The sequence below is a fragment of the Hylobates moloch genome, unplaced genomic scaffold (assembly GCF_009828535.3).
Source record: "Hylobates moloch isolate HMO894 unplaced genomic scaffold, HMol_V3 SCAFFOLD_1, whole genome shotgun sequence".
In the NCBI taxonomy this organism is placed as follows: domain Eukaryota; kingdom Metazoa; phylum Chordata; class Mammalia; order Primates; family Hylobatidae; genus Hylobates; species Hylobates moloch.
In genome coordinates this window covers 127333619-127360685 of record NW_026652276.1, presented here as the reverse complement: position 1 = coordinate 127360685, position 27067 = coordinate 127333619, and the positions used below count along the sequence as shown (strand labels likewise).

Below are 27067 nucleotides of genomic sequence, written 5' to 3'. Positions count from 1 at the left end.
TAACCAAAGTGAGTTTGGGAATTTTTAACCTTCTTCCTCAAGACATTTTTGTATCGTAATCCAACTGAGATTTACCCAGTTGGCAAGAGAGTGAAAATATTTATTATATTTTATGACTTTAGTGGCATGTCGCTAATCAAGCAAGATGAGAATGAAGCAGGAACACAGACTATGAATGTATGTCTCTGTGGAACGCCAGAGAAGTCCAGATCCTCAGCCCATCAGATATGGAATCTTGCAGCATCTTTGAGTATGAGACCAGGTGGAAAAAGAGATTTCATCTAAATTTACAAAGGCCTCTCTGTCTGTGCCTTTCTGACAGGACTTAAGTGCCTCAGCATGAAGCAGCCAGAGCAAGAATTAACAAAATTAAACTTGATAATTCCTGACACTCTCTTTCCCCACTGTGAAGCATCATCCATGGGAATAAGGGAGAGCAAGACTCAGGAGCCCTCCCCCTCCTCTCTAGGCAGAGCCCAGGGTGTCCGGGAGGCCAAAGTCAGACTAACGGAGCTACCTGAATGCAGTGGATGCCACGGTCTTTCTTTGAGAACCTCTGAAGAGTCAGTGCAGGGCTCCCTAGCTTCATTCTCACTTTCCTTTTGCTCTTTTTTCCTTTCTGTTACCAAAATACACTGGCATATTAAAAATAAACAGTGCTGCCTTGCCACAGAGCTCTGTTCTCCTTTAAATAGTCTGACAAGTACAAATGAGTCAAGATTCCCTATTGCTCCCATCCCAGGACAGATCACGGGGCCTTCTCCTTTCTCCTCTTTCTTTCTGGCTGCCTGTGCCTTTCTCTCTGCTCCGGCTTTTCTCTCAATCTAGTTTCCAAGTTTCTGGCTGGTTATCAGCCGTTCTCTCCCTCTGGGTGCCGCCCTGGGTCTCTCTCAGGAACTCTCTTGGCCTCATTTTTTCTATGTAACTCTGTCTCTCTTTTTTCTGTCATCATTCTTTCTGAATGTCTGTATCCCCAGATAAATACAAAACAAGCAGGTAAAGTGAGCCACAGGAAGAATAAACCATTTAATTAGAGCATTTGTGCTGTGCAAAGTTGGAAAAAAAAAAAATCTGGTCCTGTCTGGCCATGTCGGCATCTTCTGTCACCAGGAACCTTTTGAGAGGCCCTTAAAGACTTCCATCCTCTATGCTATATTTGCATCTTTAATGTGCAATGAAGACAAGCTCTTGGCATACATGCAAAAGCAATCTGTACTGTGGAGAAGATATGGTCTTTAACCTCAGGTTGAACTAAAAAGCACTGGAAATTTTAAGAGTTTGTTTTGACCTTTCAGGGTCACTCAGGATGGGGATCTGCCTGGCAGTTGTTAATGGTGGTTTGATTGGGCTCCAATACTGTTTTTAAGTCTCCACTTAGAGTCCAGCCAAGTTAAACACATTTTCTTTTCATCTCTACTCTCGTATCCAGCCTGCAGCCTCAGGTCTTCAGTCATTCCTTGGTTCTTCTCTGGATTTTGTCCAATTTGTTGACAAATCCTACAGTCTTTATTTAAAATTACTTCTTAATTTCATCCTGATAGTATCTTGCAGTGTTTCCTCAAGATCAGCATTTTATTCTGTTTCTGCCCACACATTGACTTAAATGTGGGAGCAGGAGTATACAGAAAAGACCACAAAGCTGTTTCGGGGGGTAGGACTACAGGCAAAGCTAGTGATCAAGCCTTCCAGACAAGTGGACTCTGGGGCTGGCAGCAGTGTTTTCTTTTCTTTTTTGAAAATGGCGTCTTTTCTTGATTGTAAATTTATACTGATCATTGCTGAAAACTTCCAAAATACAAATAAGCAGAAGAATATAAAAATTATGGACAATCCACAAACTGCAGATAATTATTATTGATACTTCTTATGTTTTCTTTCATTGTTTTACATGTATATATATATATATATATATATATATATATATATATATATTCTTTTTTTTTTGAGATGGAATTTCACTCTTATTGCCCAGGCTGGAGTGCAATGGCACAATCTCAGCTCACTGCAACCTCTACCTTCCAGGTTCAAACAGTTCTCCTGCCTCAGCCTCCTGAGTAGCTGTGATTACAGGCCTGCGCCACCACGCCCGGCTAATTTTTTGTATTTTTAGTAGAAACGGGATTTCACCATGTTGTCCAGGCTGGTTTTGAACTCCTGACCTCAGGTGATCCACACTCCCCGGCTTCCCCAAATGCTGGGATTACGGGCGTGAGCCACCGCTCCTGACACATAAACATTTTTAAACATGCTTAATTGTACACTAAGAGTGTTTTACCTTTTAGTTATTTCCCACATTTATATTTCCTTCTTCCAACTATAACTTTATGCATTAGGCCCGCAATACTTTCATTACTGTAATTTTTTAAAGTACTTTGAATTGGTAGGGTGAGTCAATCAACACTCATTTCATCAAAACTCATTTTTTTTGACATTTTCTTGACTATTAATTTCCTAATTTTTTTCTTTCTAGATGAATGTTTGGCTCACTCTGCTGGCATTTTGAATACAATTTCATTAAATACAAAAGTTAACACATAAAAATTGAAGAGAGCTGACATTTACAGTGCCCTCTCTTTTAATCCTGGAACATAGACATCACTTATTCATCATATTTTTTTTGGTTTGTCAGCAAAGTTTTATAGTGTTATTGATTGTATCTTCAATTTGTAAATAAACATTTCTAGCTTTTTTTAAGCCTTGGCTTCATATATTGTATGTGTATGTATGTGTGTCTGATTTTATATTTTTCTTGTATCCCTTATCTCTGGACAAAAATGCTTGTTTTTTATTGTGGTAAAATATACATAACATAAAATTTACCATTTTAATCATTTTTAAGTGTACGATTCTGTAACTTTAAGTACATTCACATTGTTAGGCAACCGTCACCAATATCCAACTCCAGAACAGTTCTTGTCTTCCCAAACTAAAACTTTGTATCCATTAAACACTACCTCCCCATTTCCATCTTCCCCCAGCCCCTCCCAATCACCAATCTATTTTCTGTTCCTATGAATTTGATTACTCTAGGTACCTCATACAAGAGGGATTATACAATATTTGTTCAGGGAAATACTGACATTTCACTTTGCATAATGTTTTTAAAGTTCTTTCCTGTTGTAGCCTGTGTCAGAATTTTCTTCCTTTTTAAGGCTGAATAATATTCCATTTTGTGTATGTGCCACATTTTGTTTATCCGGTCATCTGTTCACGGGTACTTGGGCTGCCTCCACATTTTGGCTATTGTGAATAGTGCTGCTACGAACATGGATGGATGTACAATAGCTCTTCAATCTCCTGCTCTCAATTCTTTTGGGTATATACCCAGAAATGAAAGTGCTGAATCGTACAGTAATTCTGTGTTTAATTTTTTGAGGAAACACCATACCGTTTTCCACATTGGCTGCACCATTTTATATTCCCATCAGCAACGTACAGGACTTCCAATTTCTCCACACCCTCACCAACGCTTCTGAGTTTCTGGGTTTTTTTTTTTTTTTTTTTTTTTTAGTAATAGCCATCCTAATAAGTGTGAAGTAGTATCTTGTGATTTTGCTTTACATTTCCCTAACAATTAAGGATGTTGAGGGTCTTTTTATGTGCTTATTGGTTATTTGTATATCTTCTCTGGGGACATGTCTATTGAAGTACTGTGCCCATTTTTTTTTTCACTGTGGTGTACTTCCTTTCATAGGGCTGTTTTAGCTTCACAGCAAAACTGAGCAGAAAGTACAGAGGTCCCATTATACCCTTGCCCCCACGTGTGCACACACAGAGCCTTCCTTACCATCAACATCCCACACCAGAGTAGTATATTGTTACAATTCATAAACCTACATAACCACGCCATTATCACCCACCATTATCATCCATAGTTTACGTTACGGTTCACTCTTGGTTTGTTATACATTCTATAGGTTTTGACAGAGGTGTAATGCCATGTATGTATCATTATAGTATCACATAGAATATCTTTGTTGTCCTAAAAATCCTTTGTGCTCTACCTGTTCATCCCTTCTTTCCTCCTACTCTTTGGAAGCCGCTGATCTTTTTATTGTCTCCATAGTTTTGCCTTTTCCGGAATATCATCTAGTTGGAATTGTATGGTATAGATCTATTTTAGGTTGCATTCCTTCACTTACTAATAAGCATTTGCATTTCCTCCATTTTGTAAATTACTGGAAAGCTCGTTTCTTTTTTTTCAGACTGGAAAGCACTGAATAATATTCCATTGTATGGGTGCATCACAGTTTATCCATTCACCTACTGAAGAATATATCAGTTGTTGCCACGTTTGACAATTATGAATAAACCTGTCAACATGCATATGCAGGTTTTTATGTGGATATAATTTTTCTACTCCTTTGGGTAAATACCCAAGAGTCTGATTGCTGGATTATATGGTTAGAGGATGTTTAGTTTTGTAAGAAACTGACCAACTTTCTTCCAAAGTGACTGTACCACTTTGTATTCCCACCAACAGTGAGTGAGGGTTCCTGTTGATCCACATCCTCACTGCAGTTGGTGCTGTCATGGCTCTGAAGTCTGGCCATTCTAGTAGGCATAGGCTGGTATCTCACTCTTATTTTACTTTGCATTTTCCTGATGACATATGATGTAGGGTATCTTTTCATATGCTTATTTGCCATTTATATATCTTTCTTCGTGAGGTATCTATTCAGGTCTGTTACCCATTTTTTTTAGTCAGGGTGTTTGTTTTCTTATTGCTGAGTTTTATCAGTTCTTTTTACATTTTGGATAATGATCCTACATCTGGCATGTTTTTTGCAAGTATTTTCTCTTAGTCTATGGCTTATCTTCTCATTCTCTGGGCAGTGTCTTTCACAGTACCTTTCATAGAGCAGAAATGTTTAATTTTAGTGAAGTTCACCTTGTCAATTATGTCTTTCATGAGTCATGCTTTTAGCGTAGTACAGTAGTTCACCCTTATCTGTGGAGGATGTGTTCCAAGACCTCTAGTGGATGCCTGAAACCATTGATAGTACTGAACCCCATATATCACTATGTATTTTTCCTATTCATTCGTATCTATGATAAAGTTTAATTTATAAATTAGGTATAGTATGAGTTAACAATAGTAACTAATAATAAAAGATAATAATTATAACTATATACCTTAATAAAAGTTATATGAATGCTCTCTGTCTCTTTCAAAGGATATTATTGTACTCTACTTCTTTTCTTCTTTTTCTTGTGATGACGTGAGGTGATACAGTGCCTATGAAAGGAAGTGAAGTGAATGATGTAGGCATTGTGACAGAGCATTAGGGTACCACTGACCTTCTGACAATACATCAGAAGGAGGATCATATGCTTCAGGTGATCTTGGATTATTGAGCCATGATTATTTCGATGATTGGATGTCAGGAGCAGACAATGTTGACAACCAAGGATCAGATAATGTATACAGTGTGGATACACTAAACCAAGGGATGATTAATATCCCAAGCAAGTCACCACAAAATTTCATCATGCCACTCAGAACAGCAGGCAATTTAAAACTTAGGAGTTTTTTATTTCTGGACTCTTCCATTTAATATTTTCAGACCATGGTTGACTGCAGGTAACTAACACCACAGAAAGTGAAACCTCAGGTAAAGGGGCCATTACTATATCTAAAAAGTCATGGTCATAACCAAGGTCATCTAAAGTTTCTTTTGTGTTATTTCTAGGTATTTCATAATTTTGTGTTTCGCATATAGGTATATGATTCACTTTGAGCTAATTTTTGTGAAAAGTGTAAGGAAAGCCTGTGTCTGAATTCATTTTTTTCCACGTGGATCTCCAGTTTTTCCAACACTATTTGTTGAAAAGAAAATATTTTTCCACCGTATTTCCTTAGTTCCTTCATCAAAGACACCTTTGCTATATTTATGTCTATTTCTGGGCTCTCTGTTCTATTCCTTTTTATTCCAGTTACCTATTTGTCTGTTCTTTTAACAATACCACGCTGTCTTGATTACTATTTCTTTACAGTAAGTCTTAAAGTCAGGTAGTTTCAATTCTCTGATTTTGTTATTCTAGGCCTTTTGCCTCTCCATAGAATCAGTTTGTCAATATCCACAAAATAACTAGTTGAGATTTTCATTGGAATTGTGCTGAATCCACAAATCAAGTTGGGGGAAAACTGATATCTTGACAATATTGAATCTTCCTATCCATCAACATGTACTGTCCCCCCATTTATTTAGTTCATTTATTTTATTCATCACAGTTTTGTAGTTCTCTCATACAGTTTTTGTGTATGTTTTGTTAGAGTGGTACTAAGTATTTTATTTTGGGGGTGCTAGTGTAAATAGTATTGTATTTTTAATTTTGTATTTTGGTTGTTTATGGCTGGCATATATGAAAGTTATTGACTTTTGTATATTCACCTTATATCTTACAACCTTGCTATAATTGCTTAATAATTCCAGGAGTATTTTCTCTGATTCTTTGAGATTTTATACACAGACATCATGTCATTTCCAAATAAAGACAGTTTTAAATATGTATACCTTTTATTTCTTTTTCTTGTTTTATTGCATTAGCTAGGATTTACAATATGATCTTAAAAAGGAGTGGTAAAAGGGGACCTCCTTGCCTAGTTCCTAATCTTAGTGAGAAAGTGTTGAGTTTTTCACCATTAAGTACTATGGTTAGCTGGAATTTTTAGCATGAATTGGTGTTGAATTTTGTCAAAAATTTTTCTGTGTCTATTGATATGATCATATCATTTTTCCCCTTTAACCTGTTGGTGTGGTGAATTATGTTAATTGATTTTAAAATGTTGAATCAGCCTTGAATACCTGGTATGTATCCCACTTGTTTTGATGTGTAGTTTTCTATACATTATTGGATTTGATTAGCTAATATTTTGTTGAGGATTTTGCATTTATGTTCATGAGACATATTGGTCTCTAGTTTTCTTTTCTTATAATGTTTTTGTCCAGTCTTGGCATCAAGGCAATGGTGGCCTCAGAATGAGTTAGAATTCCGCTTTTGAATTCCGAGACAGATTGTAGAGAATTGATATAATTTCTTTCTTAAATGTTTGACATAATTCACCAGTGAACCCATCTAGCATATTATTGGTATTAGAAAGTTATTAATTACTAATTCATATATCTTCTCTCTTTTATTGAGACAGAGTCTCACTTTGTCACCCAAGCTGGAGTGCAGTAGCGTAATCATGGTTCACTGCAGCCTTGACCTCCCAGGCTCAAGCAATTCTCCCATCTCAGCCTCCTGAGTAGTTGGGACTATAGCTACCATGTCGGGCTAATTTTAAAAAAAGCATTTGTAGCAGCATGATTTATAGTCCTTTGGGTATATACCCAGTAATGGGATGGCTGCTATAAAGACACATGCACACGTATGTTTATTGCGGCACTATTCACAATAGCAAAGAGTTGGAACCAACCCAAATGTCCAACAACGATAGACTGGATTAAGAAAATGTGGCACATATACACCATGGAATACTATGCAGCCATAAAAAATGATGAGTTCGTGTCCTTTGTAGGGACATGGATGAAACTGGAAAACATCATTCTCAGTAAACTATCGCAAGGACAAAAAACCAAACACCGCATGTTCTCACTCATAGGTGGGAATTGAACAATGAGAACTCATGGACACAGGAAGGGGAACATCACACTCCGGGGACTGTTGTGGGGTGGGGGGAGGGGGGAGGGACAGCATTAGGAGATACACCTAATGCTAAAGGACGAGTTAATGGGTGCAGGAAATCAACATGGCACATGGATACATATGTAACAAACCTGCACATTGTCACATTGTGCACATGTACCCTAAAACCCTAAAGTATAATAAAAAAGAAAAAAAAAAAAAAAAAAAGAATCACTCAAAAAAAAAAAAAAAAGCATTTGTAGAGATGGAGTCTCTTTATGTTGCCCAAGCTGGTCTCAAATTCCTGGTTCAAATGATCCTCCCGCCTCAGTCTCTCAAAGTGCTAGGATTACATGCATGAGCCATCACACCTGGCCTGATTCAGAATCTTTAGGCCTATCCAGATTGTTTTCTTCTTGTGTGAGTTTTGGCAGACCATGTCTTTCAGGGAATTGGTTCACTTCATCTAGATTATCAAATCCGTAGGCAGAGTTGTTTGTAATATTTCTTTATCATCCTTTTAGTGTTCATAGGATTTGTAGTGATATCCATCCCCTCTTTCATTTCTGATATTAGTAATTTGTATCTTTTCTCTTCTTTTTTAAGTCAGCCCGGGGGCAGGCTTATCAATTTTATTGATCTTTTCAAAGAATCAGCTTTTCGTTTCATTGATGCTCTCTATTGATTTCCTATCTTTTTTCTGTGTATTTTAGATTTAATTCACTCTTCTTTTTTTTGGTTTCCCAAAGTGGAAGCTTAGATGATTGATTTCAGATCTTTTGTCTTTTGTAATGCATGTAATCTATACTATAAAGTTGCCTCTAGGCACTGCTTTCACTGCGTTCTACAAATTTTGGTAAGTTGTATATACCTTTTCATTTAGACCAAAATGTTTTAAAATTTTTCTTTAGATTCCTCACTTGACTCATGTGTTTTTTAGAAGTGTGTTGTTTAATCTTCATGTATTTGGGAATTTTTCAACTATCTTTTACTTATTGATTTCTAGTTTAGCTCTGAGATCATATATTGTATAATTTCCATTGTTTTAAATTTGTTAAGGTGTGTTTTATGACCCAGAATGCAATTCACAGTAGTGAATATTTCATGTGATCTTGAGAAGAATGTGTATTCTGCTGTTATTGGATGCAGCAGTCTACAGATGTCAATTATATCCTGTTTGTTGATGGTGATATTGAGTTCTGCTATATCCTTATTGGTTTTTTGCCTGCTGCATTTCTCAGTTCCTAACAGAGATGTTGACCTCTCCAACTATAACAATGAAGTCGTCCATTACTTCTTGCAGTTCTACCCGTTGTTGCCTCGCATAGTTTGATGCCTTGCTACTAGGGGCATGCACAGGGTTATTATGTATTCTTGAAGAACTGACTGCTTTATCATTGTGAAATGCCCTTTTTTGTCTCAGATAATTTTCCTTACTCAGGAATCTACTCTTTCTGAAATTGATACAGTTACTCCTATTTTCTTTTTGTTAGTGCTGGCATGGCATATTGGCATATCTTTCTCCATCCCTTTAATTTTAATCTATATGTATCTCTAAATTTAAAGTGGATTTCTTGTGGACAACATGTAGTTGGGTTTTGTGTTATGGTCCACCCTGACAATCTTTGTCTTTTAACTAGTATTTAGATCATTAATGTTTAAAGTAATTATTAGTATATTTGCATTAGTATCTATCATATTTGTTACTGTATTTTATTCATTGTCCAGCTTCCTTTGTTTCTATTTTGTCTCTTACTATTTTTACGCCATTTGTAGTTTTAATTAAACATTTTATATAATTTCATTTTCTCTCCTTTTTCTTAGCAGTTATATTTCATTTTCTTACTTTTTTTTAAATTGTTGCCCTGGAGTTTGCAACATACGTTTATAACTAATCCAAGTCCACTTTGAAATAACACTATAGCACTTCATGACTAGTGTGAATATAAGAACAAAATAATGCTAATTCCTCCCTCTTTCCTTGTATCTTTGCTGTCATTTGTTTCACAGTGCTAATACACAGCATTCCACAATGCTAATAAGACATATATGTCTAGCTCCTGTTATTATTTTGAACAAACCGCCATTATATTAGATCAGTTAAAAATGAAAATAAAAATTTGTAATTGCTTTCATTTATTCCTTCTCTAATACTCTTTCTTTAACCACATAGAGTCAAGTTTCTGACCTATATCACTTTTTTTTCTCTCTGAAGAACTTCATTTAGCATTTCTGGCAAGGCCAAAAATTTTCTCAAGGTTTGTGTGAGAAAGTCTTCATTTCCCTTTCACTTGTTTTGTTTTTTTTTTTTGAGACTGACTCTGGCTCTGTCACCCAGGCTGGAGTGCAGTGGCGCAAACTCGGCTTACTGCAACCTCCGCCTCCCGGGTTCAAGCAATTCTCCTGGCTCAGCCTCCCTAGTAGCTGGGATTACAGACGCTTGCCCAGCTAATTTTTGTACTTTTAGTAGAGACAGGGTTTCACCATGTTGGCCAGGATGGTCTCTAACTCCTGACCTCAGGTGATCCACCCGCCCTGGTCTTCCAAAGTGCTAGGATTACAGGCGTGAGCCACCACGCCCGGCCTCCCTTTCACTTTTAAAGGATAATTTCACAGGACATAGAATTCTTTTTTTTTTTTTTTTTTTTGGGGACGGAGTCTCGCTCTGTCGCCCAGGCTGGAGTGCAGTGGCACAGTCTCGGCAAGCGCCGCCTCCCGGGTTCACGCCATTCTCCTGCCTCAGCCTTCCGAGTAGCTGGGACTACAGGCACCAGCCACCACGCCCGGCTGATTTTTTGTATTTTTAGTAGAGACGGGATTTCACTGTGTTAGCCAGGATGGTCTCAGATCTCCTGACCTCGTGACCCACCAGCCTCGGTCTGCCAAAGTGCTGGCTTACAGGCGTGAGCCACTGTGCCCCGCCCGCAGGATATAGAATTCTAGGTTGGTGGAATCTTTTTCTCTCTCAACACTTTAAGGATTTCATTCCAGTCTCTTCTTACTGGCATGATTTCTGAGAAGCATGGTGTTTTTTCCCTCAGGCTTCTTTTAAGTTTTTTTCTTTACCTTTGATTTTTGGCAGTTTGAATGTAACATGCCTAGTGTAGTTTTTGTTTTTGTTCCCATTTATCCTGCCTGGTGTTCTCTGAGTTTCCTAGATCTGTGGTTTGGTGTCTGTATTATTCTGTTCACAGGCTGCCATAACAAAGTACCACAGACTGGGTGGCTGAAACAATAAAAATTTATTTTCTCACAGTTTTGGAAGCTAGAATGCCAAGATCAAGGTGCTGTCAGAATTGGTTTCTGATGAGGCCTCTCTTCCTGACTTGTAGTCAACCACCTTCTCGCTCTGTCCTCACATGGTCTCTTCTCTGTGCATTTGCAGAAAGAAAAAGAAAATGGTAAGATCTTTGGTGTCTCTTCCTCTCCTTATAAAAACATCAATCCTACTGGGTTACAGACCCATCCTTGAAACCTCATTTAACTTGTTTTACCTACTTGAAGTTTCTATTTCCAGATACAATGAGAGTTAGGACTTGAACATACGAATTTACAAGGAGGGACTCAGTTTGATCTGTAACTGTGTCTCACATCAATTTGGGAAAATTCTCAGGAGTTATTACTTCAAATATTGCTTCTATTCCTTTCTTTCTTCTCCTTTTGGTAGTCCTGTTACACGTATGCTACACCTTTTATAGCTGTTCCACAGTTTTTAGATATTTTGTTATTTATTTTCAGTCTTTTTCTCTTTGTTGTTCATTTTAGAGGTTTCCATTGATATATACTCAAGCTCAGAGATTCTTTACCCTGCTGTTTTCAGTCAGCTAATGAGCCTATCAGACATTCCTCATTTCTATCAAAATGGAATCAGTTTTTAATCTCTAGTACTTCTTTTTATTTCTTCTTAGAACGTTCATCTCTGCTTACATCATTGTTCTGTTCCTGTATGTTGTCTACTTTTTCCATTAGATCCCTTAGCATATTAATTATAGCTTTATTACTATAATTATTGTTATTATTATTGAGACCAGGCCTTACTATGTTGCCCAGGCTGGGCTTGAACTTCTGACCCCAATCAATCCTCCTGCCTCAGCCTCCCAAAATATTGAGATTATAGGTGTGAGCCACCACGCCCAGCCAATCATAGTTTTTTACATTTACAGTCTGATGATTCCAACATCTCTACCATAGCCTAATCTGGTTTTGGTGCTTGCTCTGTCTCTTCAAACTGTATTTTTTACCTTTTAGTATACCTAATACGTTTTTACTGAAAGCCAGATATAAGATACTGAATGAAAGAACTGTAGTAAATGGGTCATTAATAATGTGGTGGTAAGGGGTGGGGGGAGGTAAAATGTTCTATAGTCCCATAATTAGTTCTCAGTCTTTCAATGGTCCTGTGCTTCTGGGCTGCGAACTTCATGAGACCCTCTCAGTTTTTTTCTCCTGCCTTAGGCGAGGCAGTACAGTTGAAGGGGCTGAAGTTGAGTTGAATATTTCCCTTCTCCAGCATGGGAGGCTAGAGGCAGTGACACATTTTTCTGATAGAACTAGAAGAATTATTTATTTTCTGCTTTTTTCAGCTTTTTACTTGTTATCAGAATGGAGTATTGATTTCTAGATTCTTTACATGCTGGACCAAAAGGAAGAAGTCCTTCTTTGTCCATTTTAAATGGGGTTGTTTGTTGTTGCTGTTGTTGTTGAGTTGTGGGAATTTTTAAAATATATTCTGAATATAAATCCTTTATCAGATATATAATTTGCATAAATTTTCTCCCATTCTGTGAGTTGTCTTTTCATTCTGTTTGATACCGAAGTTTTAATTTTGATAGGTAAAGAGCCATCTTACCTATTTTTTTTCTTTTGTTGCTTGTGTTTTTGATGTCATACCCAAAAAATTATGGCTAAATCCAATGTCATGAAGTTTTCCCCTATGTTTTCTTCTAAGAGATTTACAGTTTTTGTTATTATGTTTAGGTCTTTGATCCATTTTGAGTTATTTTTTGTGTGTGGTGTAAGGTAGAATTCACCTTCATTTCTTTTTAAAACCACTTTATTGAGGTGTGATTGTCATTTAAAAAGTTATACACATTTAATGTATACAACTCAGTGAGTTTGGAAATAAGTATATACCCATGAAGCCAACATTACAATCTACCGTAAACATATTAGCTTAGTGCAAAAGGAATTGTGGTTTTTGCCATTACTTTTAATTAATTTTGCCATTTACTTTTGCCATTACTTTTAATGGCAAAAACTGCAATTCCTTTTTTGCACCAACCTAATATCTACCACCTCCATAAGTTTCCCTCCACCCTCCTATTTATTGTTATTGGTTTTTTGTGTGTGATAAGAACACAGAAGATCTAGTCACTTAGCAAATATTTAAGTTTATGAAACAGTATTGTTAACCATAGGCACTATACTGTACAGTAGATTTCTAAAACTTATGTATCTTGTGTAACTGAAACTTTATATCCTGTGACTAATACCTCCCCTTTCCCTCTTCCGCCAGCCCTGGCAACCACCATTTCACTCTCTTCTTCTATGAGTATGATTATTTTAGATCTGTCATATAAGTGGTATCATGTAGTATTTGTCCTTCTGTATCTGGCTTATTTCCCTTAGCATGAAGTCTTCCAGGTTTATCCATGTGGTCACAAATGGCAGGATTTCCTTCTTTTTTGAGGGTGAATACTATTCCATTGCATCATAGACCACGTTTTCTTTATCCATACATCTATTGATGGACATTTAAGTTGCTTCTGTGTCTTACATATTGTGAATCGTGCTGCAGTGAACATGCATGTACAGATGTCTCTTTGAAATTCTGATTTTAATTCCTTTTGATATATACCCAGAAGTGAGATTTCTGGATCATCTTGTAGTTCTATATTTAATTTTAGTGGGAACTTCAATACTGTTTTCCACAGTAGCTGAACTAACTTACATTTCTATTGACAGTATATAGAGTTCCCTTTTTTCCACACCCTTGCCAACATTTGTTATTTTGTGTATTTTTTACGTAACAGCCATCCTAACAGGTGTGAGGTGATTTCTCATTGTGGCAACTTCATTTTTTTATGCCTGTAGATATTCTGTTTCTCCAACACCATTTATTAAAGACTATGTTTTCCCCATGAATGGTCTTGGTACCCTTGCCAAAAGTCATTCAACCATATATGCAAGGCCTTATTTCTGAGCTCTTCGTTCTATTCCATTGGTCTATATGTCTCTTTTTATTCTGGGAGCACTGTTTTTATTACCATAGCTCTGTAGTAAGTTTTGAAATCAGGAAGTATGTGACTTTCAACCTTGTTCTTTCTCAAAACGTTTTGGCTACTTGGGATTCTTGAGATTCCACATAAACTCTAAGATGAATATTTTTATTTCTGTAAAAAAAATCATTGGGATTTAAATAGGGATTGAACTACATCTGCAGATCACTTTGAGTAGTATTGACATCTTAACAATATTAATTCTTCCAATCCATGAACATAGGCTGTCTCTCCATTTATTTGTGTTTTCTTTAATTTCCTTCAGCAAAATTTTGTAGTTTTCATTACACAAGTGTTATACCTCCTTTGTTAAGTCTATTCTTAAGTACTGTATTCTTTTAGATGCTATTGTAAATGAAATTGCTTTCTTAATTTTTTTAGATTGTTCATTGTTAGTATATAAAAACACAACTTATTATTTCCCTCATTCCATTTTATCACAATTTGAGCATCCTGAAACACATCCCTCAATCACTCTGAGCCCTCGTATCCTCATTTAAACAAAACAAATTAGATTAGATGGTTTCTAAAATCTTTCCCACTATTAGATGTTGTGATTATATCTGGATACTCCTTTCCTTTAATTATCTATGTAAAGAGAGCAATTCAAGTCCTAGCTTAGAATTTATAGTTTTTACATAAAGACTTCTTTAACTCCCCCAACTCTCCCCTTTATTTTTACATGAATTCTATCACACAATAGCACATATCTCAGAGCAATGTTCCAATTATCTTTTCTTCCACAGCAATTTGAATACAGCCTGGATGTATGCAAGCAACAAATAGGAATCAGTGCATGAACAATTCAGTGAATATGCCTGACTGTCTATGACCTAAACCATAAGTAAGGCCCTCCTAACAAAAACACATTAAAACCAATGTAGCAGTCTACTCTCACATTGCTATAAAGAACTACCTGAGACTGGGTAATTTATAAACAAAAGAGGTTTAATTGATTCACAGTTCCACAGGATGTACAGGAAGCATGAGTAGGAAGGCCTCAGGAAACTTATAATCATGGTAGAAGGGCAAAGGGGAAGCAAGCACATCTTCACATGGTGGCAGAAGAGAGACAGCAAAGGGAGAAGTGCTACACACTTTAAAACAGACAGATCTCATGAAAACTCACTAATTATCCCAAGAACAGCAAGGGGGACATCCACCCCCATAATCCAATCACCTCCCACCAAGCCTCTCCTCCAACACTGAAGATCATAGTTCAATATGAGATTTGGGTAGGGACATAGAGCCAAATCATATTAAAAACCAAAAACAATCCCTTCATACAAGAGAGTGGACTTACATTTTTCTGTTTTATGAGAATGTGGACCTTTCATTTAGAACTAAAATTCATTCTAGCATATAAATATAAACTAAATTAAAAAAAATAAGGAGGGAATACTCCCTAGATTTTATTTATGGCAGAGCAATGTAAATAATACAGTTGAGACATCAAATAGCCCTTAGATTTTCTTAATCTAATTTAAATGGTTTGTAAGGTGATTTATTCTGATTTAATCTAAGAGCTTTATCTTTGGCTCATTTTGTACTGTTCTAGGAGACTTTCTATTTAAGAAAACGGCATTTTGTGGCTAGAAAAATTTCAAAGGTAAAAAAAGGAATATGGAGTTTTGTTGCAGACTAATTTTATACACATTTCCTACTATCCATCCAAAATCTCAAAACTGCATTGGTAATACAGGTATTAGTGAAGGCCTGAAGAGAATAATTTGTTCAGAATAATGGTTTCTAAGTATTTTAAGGGCTGCCACTTAGCATAGGAATTAAAAGTATTATGTTTAAAAAGGAGAGCAAGTTCAATGAGTGGGATCTGTAATGAAACAGCTTTTGCTCAATGTAAAGAAAGTCTTTCTGAAGATTAGAGCTACTGCAACAGGAAGTTTACTATCTCAAGAGAGGATGGATTTCCTGTCACTGAAACTTTTCAAAAGAAGCAGAACTCTCACTGACCAGGTTCTTCAAGAGAAGACTGGGGAAATATACAAATTAGATTGTCTCTAAAGTTTCTTCCAACTCTGAAAATATATAATCCCATGATTCTTATACTTCTTCACATAGATATCACCGAACTATCTGAATGTGGCTTTTGTGTTGACCTTCTCATTATTTAGTCTAAACAAAACAGGTTTCTTCAAGCACTCTCCATGAATGATATCCTATCTTGGTCATGTCCCTCAGAGTATTTTTAAATTTTCTAATTCTAGTAATTAAGTCCAAGCCCACTTCTATTCTTTTCTGTAGCTACATGACACAGGGTTACTCACTGAACTTGAAAATCTCAGTTTTGTTCACACATGTTAATAGAGAGAGTACAGGCTTTAAAATCCGGAAGAAGGACTGGCACTTGCTGTTGAACTTGGACAAGTTTCTCTGAACATGAGTGTAGTGGATACTGTGATGTGCTACCAAGATCCAAGATCCCACATTCAAGACCAAGGCACTGCCAGCTCCTGCAGTGTTTTCTGCTGATACTTACAGGTCTCATTCCTGTGGAATTGCCCCCCAATCAAAGGGAAATGCCTTGTTCAGATTATCCCTTCTGCATAGGGGTAGCTCATATACAATGACTATACTTGGAAGTACAAAGGCCAGGCCCTCTTGCCTCAATTCAGAATATCTCTGAAAAACCATCCCAGCTCTAGAAACTCCTCTTCGCATTAGCTAAGGCCTTTTGTAACTACACTGCTGTCCAGCTACTCCTTCTGCCAGACTTGCTCTCTCATTTCTGAACAGATGTCCTTCCTAAGAGCACAAGTAAATTACCTGCATTTTCTGTCTCATCACCAGTTTCCTAGGGAACTTGACCTAATGCTCGTTAATCTTTAAAATGAGAATGTTTTGCATTTCTTCATATTGAGAGGACCAAATGAGATTACAATTATGAAATTACTGAGCACAGTGTGAAATAACTATGTACACTCACATTTCACTCATTTTTTTCTAACCCTAACTTTCTCTACCAGATACTTGATAGCTATATTCAAAGGGTTTTATATGGGGGAAGGAGATTCAGGCTATTTTGTTCTATTGGGAAGAACTTCAACAGTGGGCAAAATTTTAGGCACCCAGAAATGCCTGGTGCATAGTTGGCAGTTAGTAAATGACTGCTAGTAAATGAATATATGGATTGATAGATGGATGAGAAAATTAACATAATTTTAAAACTTTCTATTAATCATTGTCCATGCAAAATGTAATGGGTTGCCATAAGAACAATTTAAATAATACTTAACTGCTTCATCCCTCTGTGTTTTGGCTTCCATGTTTGTTAAATGAGAATAATAATGGTACTTATACTCCTTGAATTCTGCAGAATAAATGAGATAATACATGTAAAGTACTGAAAATTCTTTTCCTTTGCATACAAAGCACTCAAGAAGTATTACGTATTATTAAACATTAATTTCAAGCTAGATACTGAAAAAGATTTTTTTACAAATATTGGCTTATTTAATCCTTATACCTACACTTTAACATAAGGTGTTCTTATATTTCAAAAAGTGAAATGGGAACTCGAAACTTTCCAAATTCATTTGTTTTAAATCCTCAGTCTTCTTTCTCCTTACTCTCAATCAGAATGTATTAATATTTATTTGATCACACCTATCAGAAAGTTGGAAATTATTCTAGGCTATTCCCTCTCCTGTATCTCCTACAACCAACCTTTTATTCACTCTGCCTCCTAAACTTCCTCCTACAGCAGACACTGTCGGTGCCCTGCCTGTATCCCCTCTTGGCACTCATCATTCTGAGTATGTCAATGGTTTCTGACTTCAAGCACTAACAGTTCTCTGTCTGAGGGCTTCGATTTTCTTCAGAAGCCTACTCTGCATATGTAAATAGTGAGCCTAAACTGTTGGGGAGCTAATGCTCATAAGAGAGGTTCCCAACCAATGGAGGATGGGAGTTGATGAATAAATGTCCCCTGATTCCCCTGTTTGAATGGGACAACTGTTAGTATCTTCTATACAGGGTCCCAGCAGGACTCAGCCTCAATGCCACAGTGGTATCCTGATCATTTTTACATGCTCTCTTGGCTTCCTTCCTTCTGCCACTTCCTTGACTTACTATCCTATTGCTGTACTCTGCCACATAAACTACTTACACTCAAATCTACCACTCTGCTTTTGGAGGAACTCACTTAGGACATCTCTCCATTCCCACTCTAGTTCAACAATTTGTTTCCTTTCACCTGAACAGTTGCAATAATATCCTACCTTCCCTCTCTCAGCTTCAGTCTCTTTCTTTAGATCCTTCCTTCAAAGAAATATTTCTAAAACATAAATATGATCATGTCTCATTGTATGTAGGATAAAACATAAACTCCTTAGCAAAGCTTATAAGGCCCTCCATGATCTCATGCTCTTACCTCTGTCTGCCTTTTCATCTTCACCTCCCACTTTTTCCCACCACCGCCCCATGCTAAGCTCACGTGGAACAATTCACACTTCTTCAGATGCACCCTGCCATCCCATCCTCCATGGATTAACACACACCTGTCAAGTCCTCCACTCAGCCCGATGTGCAGTCAATGAGCCCACATTCATCCTCTATTTCTGCCTCAGTGAAGGACGTTCCTTCAGCACATGGTCACAGGAAGACCTCCACATGTGTCTATCCTTGTGCTAGTCACACTGCAGTCGAGTTATTTGCCACAATGTCCATCTCCCCCGCCATGCTAAGAGTTGCTTGAGGGCAGCAGTAGTCTCCTGGATCAATGAGCCCCAAGGAATCCACACACAGCCGGTGCTTTAGGAAAGTGTCTTGTGGTAATAAATGGCTGAGTGCATGAATATACAATATCTAACAGCTGTCACAGCTGGATTTCTGACATGAGTGTGTCCATTTCCAAAGCCTGTGCTCTTCTCATCACAGTGTGCTCTCCGAGAGAGAGCCCTGCACCATGACTCCGTTGCTTTGACAGGCAGGCTTTATTGTACCAACACAATGGGCATGCAGTCATCACACATTTTGATGCATGACACTTCCCGTTTCCATAGTCAGGAAGAGTGGATTCTTATCTGAAATGCCTTACTCCTAGCAGCTTATCAGGCTGATTTCCTCTTTGCCCTGTATCAGGTCAACCACTATGTATGTAACAGAATCTCCTTCATTTTTTGGCTCCACAAAACTCTTACTCCTTCTTTCTCCCTAATCTAAGAAAGAAGAAAAGAGTGTCTTGGGAGAGCAGGGCCAGGAAATAAGATCATTCTGAGAAAGGTATCAGAACAGAGCAACTCTCTTGAGAGAGTGGGAGGTGAGGAGTGAGAAGGGAGGTGGGGGGAATGGCTGGCATAACTGCTGCCACTGTAAGCAAGAGTGAGGGAGGAAAGAATCCGGGTGATTTTTCACAGAACTTGGGAACAGTGCATTTGTATCTTAATCATTACCTCATTGACTTGCTGTGTGTTAACCTGAGCCTGGTTTATAACTACTCTTGAAAGTGCATCATCAATGTGGAATTCAGACAATGCTTTTACTCTAAGGTTTTGGAAAAATTCCTTCATCGGTTCTCCCCATCCTGGGGTTGGGGAAGGGCAGCAGGAAGAAGGTCAAGGCTTCGCTAATGTTTGCAATGGTAATGAGAATACCACAGGTGCTCCCTCAGCCTCTCTCTTTGGGTGAAAACAATTTGCTATTGCTTCCTGAGCTCTTTCTCCATCAATCCAGAGACTCCCCAGTATCTCAAGATCCCTGCTTTTCTGGGACAACTGAGGTGGCTCAAGCCCCTCTTTAGCATCTTCCCACCACCTTCCATAGGCACCTTCTGTTTGTGGCAGACTCTGCTGTTGTCATGAATGGATCTTTGGTTTTGGCACTGAGATTTACCTGTGTTTTGAACAGGGACAACTGCTATATACTCAGAAGCCAACTTATCATTATTATTTATCTCTCACTCCAATTGCAATTATTATAGGAGGTTACCCTCCATTGTTGCTGTATAAAAACTTCAGTAGCCCCAATAATTTTCTGCTCAACCCTACGTAATAGACAGGCAGTAGATATTAAGTAATAACTTTAGAAGTCTTTATTCTGAAGTCAAAATGTCTATACCAAGATTTAATCTACATACTAAACTTTATGCAATGTCAGGTCTCCCTTCCCTCATCTTAGGAGCTGCAGCCCTAAGGACAGTGGTAGGTTCTTCTTTCTCCTACTGACACTTCCCTCCCCACTGCGCCTGTGCCTGCCAGGTGTTTTGTGATCAAGTCAGAGAATGGCATAGAAAGAGAAAATGAAAGGCTTCATGGACATGTACTGATCAGGGCTGACTTTGCACCCTGTGCCTGGCAGATGAATAAGGCTCACTCCTTCTCTTGTAGGTACTTTCTTTGTTCTCTGGAGTTTCTATCACCAAAGACCACTTGTGCTGTTGCCTTGAGCCTGAAAGGTATATCCTATTCCAAGTGGAAAACTCTAGAAATCTCATGATAAGCCTCAGCTTCTTACTGTTGGGTTTCTTTACTTTCTTATGGGAGGCACCCAAGATGGCCACATGCCTGACCTTACTCTCTCTCTATTTCTGTGTGTCTGTTTATCTCTGTAGGGAATGAACCATGCTCCATGGGAAATGAACAAGCACCCCTTGGCCCAACAAGTGTTGGAATCACAGGCAGGATCCATCACAGCAATCTACAACTTGTCACCATCATCAACTTTCTCATCATTAAGCACAACTCCTCCATGTCTTTCAAATGTAGGGGACATGTTTCAAGCTCTCCAGCCACTTACTGGGCTTATGATGAATGGGGTAACACCTATCCCTACCCCTCATGCCTTCTGGCAGGAGACGCTCATGGCACTGCACTAGCTCTTCCCAAGGAAATCTGTTTTCAAATCCTCCCTTCTCTGTTCTCAATTTTTGTTTTATTTGAAGCCAATGAGAGGAGTTAAAAATCAGCAACCACTTTACAAAATATCTGTTTGTAAATTTTTCAAGTGGGGATCTACCTGACATTCACTTCGGCATCTAATATCTCTTGTGTTCACACCCAGTCACAACTGTGGTAGGAAGAGCCTCTTTTAACATCTTGATCCTGCTGTTGAGATTTCGAAGGACTCACTCCCCTCTGGTATCTGGGCTACTTTCTGATATTATCTCTCTTTACAAATTAGAAAATGAAGGCTCAGAGAGGTTAAGAAATTGCTCAACATTCATTAGATTGAGGAGCTATAATTTGATATCCAAGACTTCTGGACTCTAATATAGGTGCTCTTAACCTCTTAGCTCTGATGGCCACTGGGCACCAAGTACTGCCTTTTGACTTGGAGAAAAGCTCAGTAGCATAAACTTTCCCCACTGTTCTCAGGGCAAGCTGCATCCCACATGCCCATCAGGCACTGACTGCCTGCTTTTCTCTTTGCTAGCAAGTATCAACCGTAGTGTCCTATGGCTGACTCAGTCCCAAAGTTCTTCAGTACTTTGCTACTAAAAAGGTGGTCCAAAGGCCAGCAGCAGCACCTGACAGCTTCTTAGAAATGTGTTATGTCAGTGCCTCCCCACCAATATGCCCGAAGGGAATCTGCATTTCAGTAAGGACATGAAGATTAAAGAAGCAGCACTCTACACTATTGCTCCTAGGAAACCTAAAGAATCTTCTTGCACATCTATCTCCTGGTGTCTTCCCAGGTGTCCTTGAAAGGAGGTGGAGATTAACTATTCCTTGGAATCCTCGCCACAACTATTACTTTATTATATCAGAATATGATAATATAATAATATGCCACTTTGTTATTCTTTTATTTATACCCTTCCATAGCCTGTCATCTTGAAATAATATCCTCTGCTCTTTATCTTGAAGACTATAAAACTAATCTTTAAATTAAAAGTAAATCTCCAACTAGCTAATTTGTAATGTACCCCAGCAGAGTAGAGAACCATTAAGAAAAAAGAGTCGGACCTAGCTAAGGCTAGAAATGAGTGGTTCACCCTTCATCCCTGCCTGCTCCCACCTTGCATGCTCATACCCGTGCATGCCCAAACACACTTCCTGAAACAACACACTCATTTATTATATGAATCAATAAGTATTTGGTAAGCAGCTACTGAGTGCCAGACCCTGTGAAGGGAGTGATAAATTCAGTGATGAAACCCACATAGATTCTATAGGAAGTTAATACCCTAATTGGGAGAAAAGACACATATGCAAAGGTTGATCATTTAAGGTAGAGTATGAGACCTGCTGTATACATCCTCTTACAATAGACTATGCTTTGATAACACAACCACAAGTTCTCAGTGACTTTCAACAATTCTTCTGCAGTAATAGTCCATCATGGGTGAGCTCCCGGTTGCCATCATTTCTGGACTCAGACAGAAGAAACAGCCCTTTCTGAGACACGTTGTCCTCGAGGCAGCAGCACTGCATGGAGCAGCACAGAAAGCTCCTGCACACAAGTGGCCCACATCACTTCTTCTCACATCCCATTCTGCAGCCACAGGAGGTCACTGGCCATGCCTGATATCAGTGGGGCACCAGAGAGGAGCTTCCAGAATTGGCACAAGGGGAGAAGCAAATATTCGGAAATATAGTGCAATCCCTCACACTGCATGACAGAGGTATAAATGAAGTGCTTTGGGGATTTTGAAACATGAAGAATACCTCTAGCTGAAAAAAGAAAAAAAAGGAGGAGACTTTCTGAAGGAGGTGATGCCAACCTGGGCTTTGAAATGTTGGCAGTGGCAGTGGGGATGAGAAAGGTGGAAGAAGGAGGACTGGGAAAGCCTGCGGCCGTGGAGGCAACGTCCTGGGAAATACTCTGCAGTGGAGCAGAGGATGGAAGAGGAAACTCACGTAAATAAAGTTGAAATATAATTATGGAAGGCCTGAAATTCTAGCTAAGATGTCAAAACTTCACTGTAGAAGCAATGAGTAAGGAGCTAGGGCCGACAGTGACAGGGCAAGTGACATGGAGAGAGTCATGCTACAGATAGATTCATGTGGTCTGAAAACAGTGCTTGCAAAATAGCACTTGAGCTTAAGACCCCTAGTTTCTCTCTCTCTCTCTCTCTCTCTCTCTGTCTGTCTGTCTCTGTCTCTCTCTCTCTCCTGATCATTTTCTAAGACCAGCCCAAATATCTCCTCATTTGTCCTTGAAGACTGATCTAACCCTGTCATGAAAAATTAATTGATTAATTGATCATTTTTCTTCATACCCACAGTCCTTTTACATGTTATCCTAAATTTGTGTGTGTTTGTCTGTGTGTGTGTTTGTGCATATGAATGTTTGTCCTTTAAAGAAATATGAGTTTTCAAACATCAAAGTCTTGCTTTCTACAATTTTGAATTTTCCATTATAGCTCAGAGCTACACACAGCTTTGTTTGTTGAAAAAACAGTTTGGATAAGGAAAGACAGACTACATTTGAAGATTATTGCAACAGTGTATCAGTGGAGTGAAATTTGGAATTTCACTGAAATGGAATTTCAGTGAAATGGAAAAGCCCAATGAAATATACTGATTAATATTTATATATGTATGTATGAATGCCCCTTTTATTTTCAGTAAATTCTGAAGAGGCTTGTTTTTTTTTAATTTATTTTTTTCTTTTTTTTTTCATTGAAACAATTTTTAATAGTACAAATACATGGCATTATCTCTAATATAGGCCTGACAGTCAAGTCCTTTATTTTTCTGAAAGAAGGCCTCAAGTCCCAATCAATTGTCAGTGACAACATTTATGTGAATCAATGTAATAATAAGGGGTTTTAATTTCCTTCATATTTTTGTTTTTAGCATTCTAGTCTTAAAGACTAGATTACAATTTAGTTCAATTCCCCAGAAGGCAAATCATTTTACTTTTGCAGTATGAAAGAATCCACAAAAACACCTTGAAGAGGCTTATTTTATATTTTGATATACTACCCTTTGCATTCCAAAGTTAACACTACAAATGAAGCCAAATATGTCACACTTACCTAAGTCCAAACATCCATGCTTAGTCCAACATTAACTGAAAAATCTTGTGGGGGTAAAATGCACTCCAGTGCATAGAAACCACTTCTCACAGCGTGTCTTATGCACATGCACTGTAGGATGGGGTCAATGGCGACGTTCAAATAAGGAAGTCCCAAATCCTAAAACCCACTTTAATATCCACAAGGTCAATTAACCATAACCATTGTCCTGCCTGAAATTCCCAGTTGCCATGAATTGCTCACTAATGATTTTTCTCCAGGGCCTTCTGGATTTTGCAGTTATCTGCTTCATTAGGACCAGGAACTTGTTTGTTTGAGCCCAGAGAGAGCCTGTTGTGGTAACGTTCAAGAGGAGAGGATAAGCCTGGGCCCTTGGAAAGGATGCTGGAGGTGACTTCACTTTTCAACATTCTTTCTCTAAAGAAAATACCAGGGATGGTGTAGATTACAGAAATCCAGATGCTATATTTAGGCTGGAATGAAGGTTACTAAGGGAATTTCTGTCTAACTAGTATGGTGCAGAGGATGGGCTATATAGTCATTGACAAACTCTGTGACCTTCCTCTGAGTAGGTGTATTTGTATGCAGGGGTTACTGCAATACATCATCACAAAATTTAGGTGTAGCCTAAAACAACGGTTCTGAAGCCTGGAAGTCTGACATCCAGGAGTGAGTAGGGCCATGCCCTCTCTGGAACTTCTAGAAGATAATCCTTCCTTGCCTCTTCTTGTGGTTGCCACCAATCCTTGGCACTTCGTAGCTTGTGGCAGCATAAATCCAAATACCTGTCTTTGTCTTCCCATAGCTGTCTTTCCCCTGTGCCTTCTGTATCTCTATTCTCTCTTCTTAGGAAGACAAGAATCATATTGAATTTAGGGCCCAAGTGAATCGAATATGACCTCATCTTAACTTGATGACTTCTGCAAAGACCCTATTTCCAAATAAGATCACGTTTACAGGTTGGTGGGCATGAATTTGGGGAGATACAATTCAATCCAGGGCAGTGGATGTTTGAAGGAAGAACTGAAGAACATGGGGTGAATGTTTTTATCCAATGAAGCTGAGAGCCAGCCTCATAAAAGGCTGTCACATAATGGGCTGGAGATCTGAATTTGTGTGGTTATGTGAGAAGGACAAAGAAAAGTAAGAACTGAATGCCTGTTCTCAACCACTGTCCTCAAATTTATTTCTAGGCTATTTGTGTATAAGTGAATTTATGTCCTATCTCATTCAAATGGACCTGAAGTCACAAAAGTTAGAAGGATTTTAATATTCCTCAAGGAAATCAACATTCTTGAAGTACATACTAGGTGTCTGGCACAGTTCTAGATGCCGTGCACAAGTTATCTCATTTAAACTTTCTTATCACAAGTAGCAATTATTTTCCCAATAATACAGGTAAGGAAACTGAGCCTGAGAAAATGACTTCTTTTTTCCAAGGTTAGTTGTACACATATTTAACTATTCTTTGTATTCAAATAAAAGTACATATAAAACACTAATGAAATTTATTCATACCATTTAATGCGAAGCATTATCTAGAGTCACACTTTCTGCGGGTGATGGATCCTGTTATTGTGATTTAGTTCACACATTATTTAGGGAAGAAATTCTCTTCCACTTCTTCATGACCTCCATGAAATCTCAATACACAAAGAGTACACAGACAGCAAGCATCAATGGTGGAATTGCCCATTGGTTTTTATAAATTCTCAAATCAGAATTCACACTTTAATTCCAAGTAAGCTGGAGAAAACCACTGGAAATTATAAAATCCAATTCTAGCCTGAAATCTGCCACATAACAATCATGCCATTTGGGAAACTCAATTCTCTAGATCCCTTATCTGTTAAACCCGGGTGCAGTGCTGATGTATCTCTAAAGACCCCTTCACTTTATTGTTTTATGATAGTAAGCATTTTCAAACTGCATTACCTTTTAAAACTTCTATGCAAAAAGCCATAATTGGTAAGAAATATATTTTAATTCACTTTAAATTCAAATTCTTATTTGACCACAACCTGATTTCTTTCCGACCCATGTTAATTTGTGGGAAAGTGTGGCACCATATTGAGAATAGATGAGATATTATATTCCTGAATGCCCTCTACCAGTTGCACATTTCTTTACTGTTGATGCTTCTGTTTCTCAAATATTGTCTTTCTAGATGTTAAAATTTTTGAGCTTGTGTATACCTGAGAAGAAGGCGCTTGCTGAAGTGTATTGTTTGCTCCTTGTGGATAATGTTATTCCCTTGGACTGGCTGTGAGACCTCCTCCCCATGGAGGAAAACCTTGGACCCATGTGTTTGGCAGATGATTAAAGCAAGCTCTGTTTAGAGGTTTTTCTTTTGACTCAGAAAATCAGAGAAAAGAGAAAGAACACACTAGTGACTTTCCTCTCTACGAGGACTATTCAACTTTAAGAATGTGGACATCATGACTCCTGAAAAGGAGCACTTTGGATTCATGTTGGCGAGCGGGCCAATAAATAGCATGGCTGAAGGATCTGCCTTTAATAAGGCTGCATTTTATTTGCAGTTCTTGAATAGATCTGCTTCTTAGAAGTAGGATAAGATTTTTACAAGGTCTGGGTTGCAAAGAGTAAGTTTTACCTTGCCTTCAGCATCATTTGACCACCTAGGAATTCCAGCAGAAATTTATCAGATTTAAAATGCATGGATTTAAATAGTTCAAAATAGACTGACTTTCCATCCATAATTTTTGAAAATATCCCATTAATTTTTTAAAAGGTAAATTTATGACTTTATATATTATGTAATAATTATGTTAGTTTTACATGCATGTATTTGGGGATATTTACTGACCAGACAATTACTTTTAAAACTGTTTTTTGTTTAGAAATTAAATTATTTAAAAGAAGCCAGCCTGGGCAACATAATGAGACCCAATCTCTACAAAAATAAATAAATAAATAAGATAAAAATAAAAAAATAAAAAAACATGGTGGCAGGTGCCTGTAGTCCTAGCTACTAGGGAGGCTGAGTTGGGAGCAGGGTGGATCGTTTGAGCCCAGGAGTCCAAGGCTGCAGTGACCTATGATCCCACCACTGCAGTCCATCCTAGGTGACAGAGGGAGACCCTGTCTGTAAATAAATACATATTTAAAAGAAAGAAACTATCTTATCTGTTTTGAGCCAGGTTTCTCAGGTGTTGGGATGTGCTTGTCACACACACACACACACACACACACACAC

At 38.0% G+C, this 27067-nt stretch overlaps 1 long non-coding RNA gene across 1 annotated transcript in view; it reads right to left on the bottom strand.

The window, feature by feature from the left end:
* The window catches only part of LOC131384428 (uncharacterized), a 65440-nt gene that overhangs the window by 36162 nt on the left and 2211 nt on the right, over positions 1-27067 (bottom strand). The window contains exon 2 of the long non-coding RNA XR_009215266.1: positions 17165-17238. This is a non-coding gene — a long non-coding RNA (uncharacterized LOC131384428). The remainder of the gene's footprint in view (positions 1-17164; positions 17239-27067) is intronic.